Source organism: Phaseolus vulgaris, chromosome 1, assembly GCF_000499845.2.
Source record: "Phaseolus vulgaris cultivar G19833 chromosome 1, P. vulgaris v2.0, whole genome shotgun sequence".
In the NCBI taxonomy this organism is placed as follows: domain Eukaryota; kingdom Viridiplantae; phylum Streptophyta; class Magnoliopsida; order Fabales; family Fabaceae; genus Phaseolus; species Phaseolus vulgaris.
The window spans coordinates 35,567,749-35,576,006 of NC_023759.2; the positions used below are offsets into that span (position 1 = coordinate 35,567,749).

General features: G+C 34.5%; 1 pseudogene; it reads right to left on the reverse strand.

The window, feature by feature from the left end:
• Nucleotides 1-301: 301 nt before the first annotated feature.
• On the reverse strand, nt 302-7,730 carry LOC137814006 (TMV resistance protein N-like; annotated as a pseudogene).
• Between the last annotated feature and the right edge of the window lie 528 nt (nt 7,731-8,258).

The following is an 8,258-nucleotide window of genomic DNA, read 5'->3' on the forward strand; positions in this document are numbered from 1 at the left end:
AAACATCTCTTGCCAAAGAAAATGCTCAAGCGTTTCACAACAAAACATTACTATTTATGGATCAAGTCTGCCTTTTAAATTTAAGAAAAGATCAATCTCAATATATTTGTATTTTGTTACGACGATAAATATAATACAGGATGTTATTTGTAATTTGGGTCATAAATTTTTATTTTTTCTATTTTATGTATTTTTAATTGTTTACTAATAATTGAATAATTGATTTATCTTATGTATTCTTGATTGTTTACTAATAATTGAATAAGTGATATAATTTTGATTTATAATTTTAATTGACTCATTCTTAATTTTGATGTATAGCTTTATTATTATAATATTATTATTTAAATATTAAATATTTAAAATATTTCCGTTGCAGGTCAACATACTAGTACGGTGAAAAAGCAAGAAGGAACTACAGGCAAGGAATTTGAACTTGCAGGGCATCAGCCAGCAATGCCAGCTGAAGCTGCTGCGGTGGATGAGCCAGGAAGCAATAGACCTCATGCTGCTCAGCTCCAAGCTTTGATAAAATGTCTGCACATGCATTATCTTGTCTAAGAGAATGGATCAAGTCCAAGGACCAATTTCTTTGCATGAGGGAGCGTATGTCAGCAAGCAAGTCACCATAGGCACAATCCTCAATGTTGGCCTCCTTAATCAGATTTATTGCTTCTAATGAATCAGTTTCAACCAGCACGGTTCTGTAACCCAAATCCCAAGCTGTGATCAAACCCTGACAAATGGCAAAAAGGTCAGCTTTCACATTCGTTGCAAGGCCAAGAGATCCATAGAACCCACCAAGCCACTTCCCCTCTACGTCACGAAAGAGACCCCCATAACCAGCATTTCCAGGATTGTCATTGCAACAGCCATCCACGTTCAGCTTGATAAAAAGTTTTAGACGAGAGTTCTGGGAAAGAGAATTCGCAGAAGAAGTACCCTCTTCCCCTTTTAGATGCAAAAGCATTGCATATTCTTTTACCAGAGACTGAATCAGAGAATACAACCCATCATTATCTGTTGGAGAATTTCGCTTGAAGATGGAACTATTTCTATCCTTCCAAAGCAGCCAAGTTGTAACAGTAAACCTCAAACAGTCAACATAATAGTCCCTGTTGGGAAACCAGGGCTTCTGAAGGAACCTGTGCATCCAGTCATGAAGAGATGTTGAAAAAAACTGATCACACACCTCTGGAGGAACCATTTGAACCCAGATTGCAGTAGCTCTTGAACAGTCTCGTAAAACATGGATGGCAGTCCCTTCCAAGCAGCAGAATGTGCACCTTTCATTAGCGGGCAAGCGATCACAGAGGATAGCCAAGAGGAAAGTTTTGCAGTGTTGGGGAACCTTGAGACGAGATATCCATCTCCAAGATGAAAAGTGCGGAGATAAGCAACCGCCCCTTGGATTTGAAACACGTTGATCGGAGGAATTAGTGTTGCATTCAGACAGTTTGCTGCGCCAGTTTTCAGCATTTTCCTTACATAATATTCGCCATCCACATTTCTTTATCACTAATCTGCTCTTGAGGCTAGAACAATAAAATATTAATTGAAGCTTGTCATGAACATAAAACCAGCGAGCCGAATAGAACGGAATATATAAAATCAACAGGTGAGGATATTTATGATTTGGGATTCCAGTGATGGGCCCCTGCTCCATCTTGTGGCACAGCTGCTGCACAATATTTTCGAATCTAGGAACTTTTGAAGTCCAACCAATGCGATATTCCTGTGAAGGTGAAGGCTCCACATCTTCTACAACTAGGCAAACCAAAAGTCCCCACCATTCACTTCTATGATACCGGTGACGAAGTTGAGCTAAGTCCATCGATATTGACACAGTGGAGTCAGCCCAAATGTAGTTTTCTTTCAAGTATTCTATGTCTTGGACTTGGTTGAGATGCTTTTGATAGAAAAAAGATGATGGAATTTCGTTTCCTGGACTTACCAATAAGGTTTTAAACTGATTGACATCTTGCAACTGTTAAAAGGAAATCAGCATGTTAAAAATTTAACAAGAGATGAGACTGTATTATAAAGAGAAAGATGCATTGACAGACCTTGTCAAAGGCAAATGATGCCAAATGACCCCATATCTGTTGCGGATCTGATAACGGTTTCATTGAACCACAATCACTTGCATTTACATAATGTACTTCTGGTGGCAGCTTAGGAAATGACTCCAAGCTTGGGCAGCACTTCAATAATAGTTTTTTTAGCTTCAAAAGTTCAGAGATGCAACCAGGTAAGCGTACAAAATTGTTCCCACTTAGATCTAATGTTACCAATGATGACAAGCAGCCAAGATCTTCAGGAATTGATCCATCACGGAGATCGCAATAACTAAAGTCCAGTTTCTTCAATGAGGATAGACCAGAAAAAGTAGGCAAGATCAATCTCTTTGGAGTTGGATGACTACTAAACCTGAGAATCTTCTCAAAAGGGAGAAGTGAGCTCCATGAGTTTGATGTTAGGCCTTTGCATCCACGAAATAAAAGCAGTCTGAGATTTTTTAAAAGAACAATGGATGACGGCACTTCCCTAATAGCAGTCTCGCTTGCATTTAAAGATTCCAAAGCCTCATTTTCATTCAAATTATCAGGCAGTTTAGAAATTTTTGAACAACCAGAGATATTGAGCCTTCTGAGAGATTTCAAATTAGAAAATGTATTTGGTAGAAGAACAATATTTTTGCAATCCTCTAAAAGCAAATTAGTAAGACCTGTCAAGTGACCAACAGACACGGGTAGTTCAGCTATGGAAGTCTCCTCTAAAGCAAGCACGGATAGACTTTTCATACTTTCTCCAAACTCAGGAAGCTTTCTAACTGCGGAGCAGCCTGAAAGAACTAGACGTTTTAACGAATCCATTAACAACTTTCTTGGAAGGATTTTGAGATTTTTGCAATCTTCAAATGTCACGTACGAAAGCTTTTTAAGAAGTCCAAGAGATGCATGAACCTCAACTAGGTTTTCACAGTCTTCAAGATCCAATTTTTCAAGATTTGGAATTCCAGTGAAATCTGGAGTTCTGAGTAGATTATTGCAATTTCTCAAATTGATGATCTTCAAATTTTCCAGAAACTGGAAAAAAATAAATGTATATATTAGCTCTTAAAATAAATTACAAAAGAACCAGATATTGAAGGGAAGGATGTTACCTTTGTTCCTCCCCAAAGGTGTTTTATTTGGCTACGACACATATCAAGTTCAACGAGTTCATCCAGTTGGGCTCCAACTGGCAGTGATTCAAGAGGATATTGCTTCCATACAAGAACTTTTAATCCACTGGGAAGACATTTGAGGCCAAGCGGAAGTTGCAATTTATTCAATATCATGAGCAATCTAAGATTACTCATCTTTGAGAAAGCGTCCGGATTCCAACATGCTTCATAAGGCTCAGGCAGATTTAAAACTACAGCTTGAATGGATTCAGTTCCCTGATAATACATGACATAAAATTAACATAAGGAGTAATGAGGAACAATTTGTAAATCAAGAATAAACTTGTAAAAGAAAAAATTACCTTATTATTTCTCAATACTTGATCAATGTCCTTGAGTGACCACAACCTACTTCTCTTGCTGGCATCATTAGGAGATTCTTGGAGAACAATATTCCTACACATTTCTTGAAGCAAATCGTGCATCCCCAAATGCAATCCATCGAAGTTACTAATGATTTTTCAACTAGAACTTCTATACCAATCAGTGGATTGAAATCACAATTTTCCAATATTCGTGTTACATCATCTTTGGTGTTTCCTTTGAAAAAACAAGCAATATCTAGAAGTATAGCCTTCTCGTTATCTCGTAATCCATCATAACTTATTCTTAAAGTCTTACAAATATCATTTTGAACATCCTTCCTTAACATTTTCAAAGCGTCTTCCCATACGGAAGCACTTCTTCCACTGAGAAATGAACCCAACACTTTGAGGGCCAAAGGAACACCTCCAGCATATTGAACCACAGAACTAGACAACTCTAAGTAAGCTTCTTCAGGCTTTTCTCCTCTAAACGCTTTTTGGCAAAGGAGTTGAAGGGATTCATCCTCATTTAAGATCTGAACATCATAATTCTCACACACATGAAATGATTTAAGTAGATGCTTATCTCTAGTTGTTATAATTACTCTACTCCCTTGACCAAACCATTCTGGCTTCCCAGCTAAATTCTCTACTTGGATATCAGAACTTAAATCATCAAGGACAAGGAGAACTTTCTTATTGAATAAAAGACTCCGTAATGTTTCCTTTCCTTGGTCCAAACTTTCAATTCTCATGCTTCTTATTTTTAAATGGGAAAGCAATTTTCTTTGTAAGCAAAGCAGACCATCTCTTTCACTCGAAACCTCTCTAACATTCTCAAGAAAGCAACTAATATCATATTGGTCATGGATTTTATTATAGACAAACTTGGCTAATGTTGTCTTTCCAATACCACCCATGCCCCATATCCTCATAAAGCGAACTTCCTCTGATTCTGTTCTTAAAAGTGCATAAATCCTTTTTATCCTAGAATCAATTCCAACCAGTTCATCATCATAGGATGGCAATTTAGGTTGTAACTTTTCCCACACCTCTGCAACAATTTCTTCAATGAGTTCTGTTTCACGCCTGCATAAGAAATGATTAGGTTTGAAATGAGTGAATTGATATGAATTATAATTAAGTAAAGAAACAAAATGATCACGAGGATGTATTTTGATAAAGGTTTGATTTAGGACTACGCCTTTTTTGTGTGTTAATTGAAGTTTCTCGTTTGCAAAAATTTTCAATAGTTACAATAGGGGGATACTATTGTCTTAGGGTAATACTTCTGGAAGGTTGTGTTCTTTGCCAAACATCTACAGTCTCCTAGGCATTTGTTTGCTTACTCTTTGGGTTTCTTTATTGCTCTCGATCGTGGTTTTGCATGATTTGAAAAGAATGTCACCTTGTATCTTGTTATTTATATTTCATGAAAAAAAAATTTGATAGTGCATTCATAAAATTTTAAAAACAAGGAAATATCCCCTAAAGGATTTAGTGCCACCATTTTATTTTTTTAGGTTAGGATTTATAGTGAGGTTTTTTACAAAAAAAACCATTACTTTATATCTTTATTAGCTGCATAGAGTAATTAGAGATGACTTATAGGTTATAAATGCAAATGTGAGATTACTTCAGATAGCTAAATCCTATACATTACTCTCTCCACTTGTTTTCATATCCTTCCTCAATTACTCCTGTTTCCTCTTCCTAATCACGTTTGCTTACAAACACATTTGTTTGTAGGTCTAGTGGTGATTAAAAAAGTGGGGGTTTAATAGTTCATGAGTGAAGTCATATATCTTATGCTTGACAATAACTAACCACTATGGTCAATGCTGTTCCGTAGCACACATTGGATTGCTGACTCCTTTAATATGGAAACCATGAGTCAAAATGTGTGCTTTTACCAATTGACTGTAATGCATCTTAATTAAATATATTGATATAGTTGAAATTCGACAAATAATTTTATTATATTGGCGCAATAAAAAATGCTATCATTCTTATATAAAAATAAATATACATTAAAAAATATTAAATTTCTAATTTAAAATTGATTTTAGAAAGAAAAAGAAAGTTATGCCGAGAAATCGGTTTGGTATCTAAGAAAAACCATAATGTTGAGCAGTCGGTTTGAGGAAGATCAATTTCCTAACATGACTTAAAACAAATATAATGGAATCCTGTTTTGGAAAAACTGGCTTCCTGATGTGATTATAAAATAACCTTAGTTAAATACAGTTAGAGCACATTAATTTTAGGAATCAAAATCTTAAACTAGATTATTTTCTTTTTGGTAGCAAAAGCCTATAATAGAAACATCAACAAGTTTCTAATGAAAAGAATGATCAAATTTGCTTCAACAAAGACCACCCTAATTCATTTTCTTTCCTTAGTTCATATACAGGTTAATGAGGTTTTTTTTTTCTAAAGTAATTTAAATTTTTATGTTGATTATCAACATGGACAGATATTTTAAAAATGACAACTTGACATGATTTGATTACGTTGTCCTGATTTGATTACCTTGTCACTCACGATTTGGTTGTATGAAAGTGAAATCGTGACCAAACTTACCTATTCTTAAAAATCTACTTATTTCCATATTAAACGTAAAAAATTGCACTACTTGGTTAATGAAAGACATGATTTAGGACAATACGTTGATAAAACACAAGTAGTAGTATTCTCCGGCCGATATTCATCTTAATAACCACTGCTACTAATTTTAGTTACCAAGAATTAATAGTTACCAGTATAAAATGATAATTTCATTTAAAAGCAACACAATACAACCTATATTTATGCAAATAAGTTTCTCCAACATTTTCCCAGTATTTCTTGCTTCAAAAATAAAAGATCCTAGTAAGACTTAGTTCCTCTTAATTATACTTTAAGAGGGATGGTATATAGACTCCTTCACATACCATGATATCAAGCATTCCAACTTCAATAATAGTTTAATAAAAAATATCATACATTCTATCAACACTAATAACTTTTTTTTGTCTGTTTCTCTTTTTCTAGAATGTTATATCCTTTCTTCTACCAACGTGTCTCTTCTCCCCTTCTCTTTTTAGGTAGTATGGTATCCACATATAACTTCCTAGAATCTCCCGTTTATTTGAATTAAAGCATTTTATAAACATGTTTTACTTTAAAACTGTGTTTTAATATTTTTTTTTTTTGTAAATGCTTATAAAAAAAATAAGAAAGGTAAAATAATCAGACTTTTTCGATAAGTTAAATCAGCTTATGTAATTCATTGAGTTAGTTATTCGAGTGGAGAGAGCTCATATAAAAATTAAGAGTTCTTTTTAAGTTATTGAAAAAGGTCAATTTATTTTAACTTTCTAATCAAAAGTTTATCCACACATCACCTAAATCGTCCATTGACAATAGGATCTGCTTTCTAAAAAACTATATTACTGGTTTAATTAGTTTAAATTTTGAGTTTCATACTGAAGATATGTAATGTATTTTATTAAACGTAAAATTTTAAAGTGAAATAAACCAAATTAAACTGGATTTTGTCCTTTAATTAATCGTGAAGTCATATCTTAGTAAACCAAAAATTAGACTTACTTGTCTTTAGAGGTCCAGCCAGCCAAATCCGCAACGACCTTCAACGCTTGTCTCCACATCCGAATCTCATTGCTTCCATACCTCTCCGCATGCTTCGCAAAAGCTTCGGAGAAAGTTCCTCGTTGATACCTTACGTCTGAGGGATCCACGTCGTAAAAGATCGGCAGAACGTTGCGACCGAACTTCGCTCGCGATTCCAGAATCCTGAGAAGCTCGTCCAAGCACCACCGCGAAGAGGCGTAGCGCGGCGAGAGAACCACCACGGAACACAGAGACTCATCGATCGCCTTCAGAAGCGCGTGCGCGATGACTTCTCCTCTCTCAAGCTCTTCGTTGTCTCTGAAAACGGCAAAGCCGCGTCCCCTAAACGCAGCGTAGAGGTGGTCCGTAAAACCGTTCCGCGTGTCCTCTCCTCTGAAGCTCAGAAACACGTGGAACTTCCATGCCGGAGCATCGCGCACCGATGCCATTGCAATGGAAATTGGAATCACAGTTTCGTTTGCATCGATCGTCGCTCCTTCACACTCTTTCTCTCTCTCTCTCTCACTTTCACTCTCACTCTCATAAGCGTTGATATTTATTGAAGTCATTAAACTTCCAACGACTCAATTACAAGTCACAATTTATAGGCTTCAAACATTTTTTTTTGTTTAATCCTAATTCAGAAACTGGACTTGGTAAGATTAACGCATTTCACTACTCCATAAGCTAATACCAGTGTTTAATAAATTCTTTAAAATATAGCTTATTTTAAGAATAATTTCTAATTTTTTATTTATTTAACTTTTTATACTTTAATTTTTTATTTATTTAACTTTTTATACTTTAATTTTTTATTTATTTATCATTACTTATTTTAAGTTTATACAAATAATTAATTATTATATTGCTTTTAATATTTTAAATAATTTTCAATTTTTTTTCTGCAGTTTAAAATAAAATAAAATAAAACATTGAAGTACCTAATATTTCTTTACACGATGTTATCTGAAAATTGTAAAAAATCATTTTAATGTAAGAATTGTTTATTGCTTCAGAATATATAAAGTAAAACTTATCCAGCTATTATTTAACAACTATCTTGTCGATTGCTAGTTAAACTTAAATAACTAGAAAATAAAATTGTTCTTAAA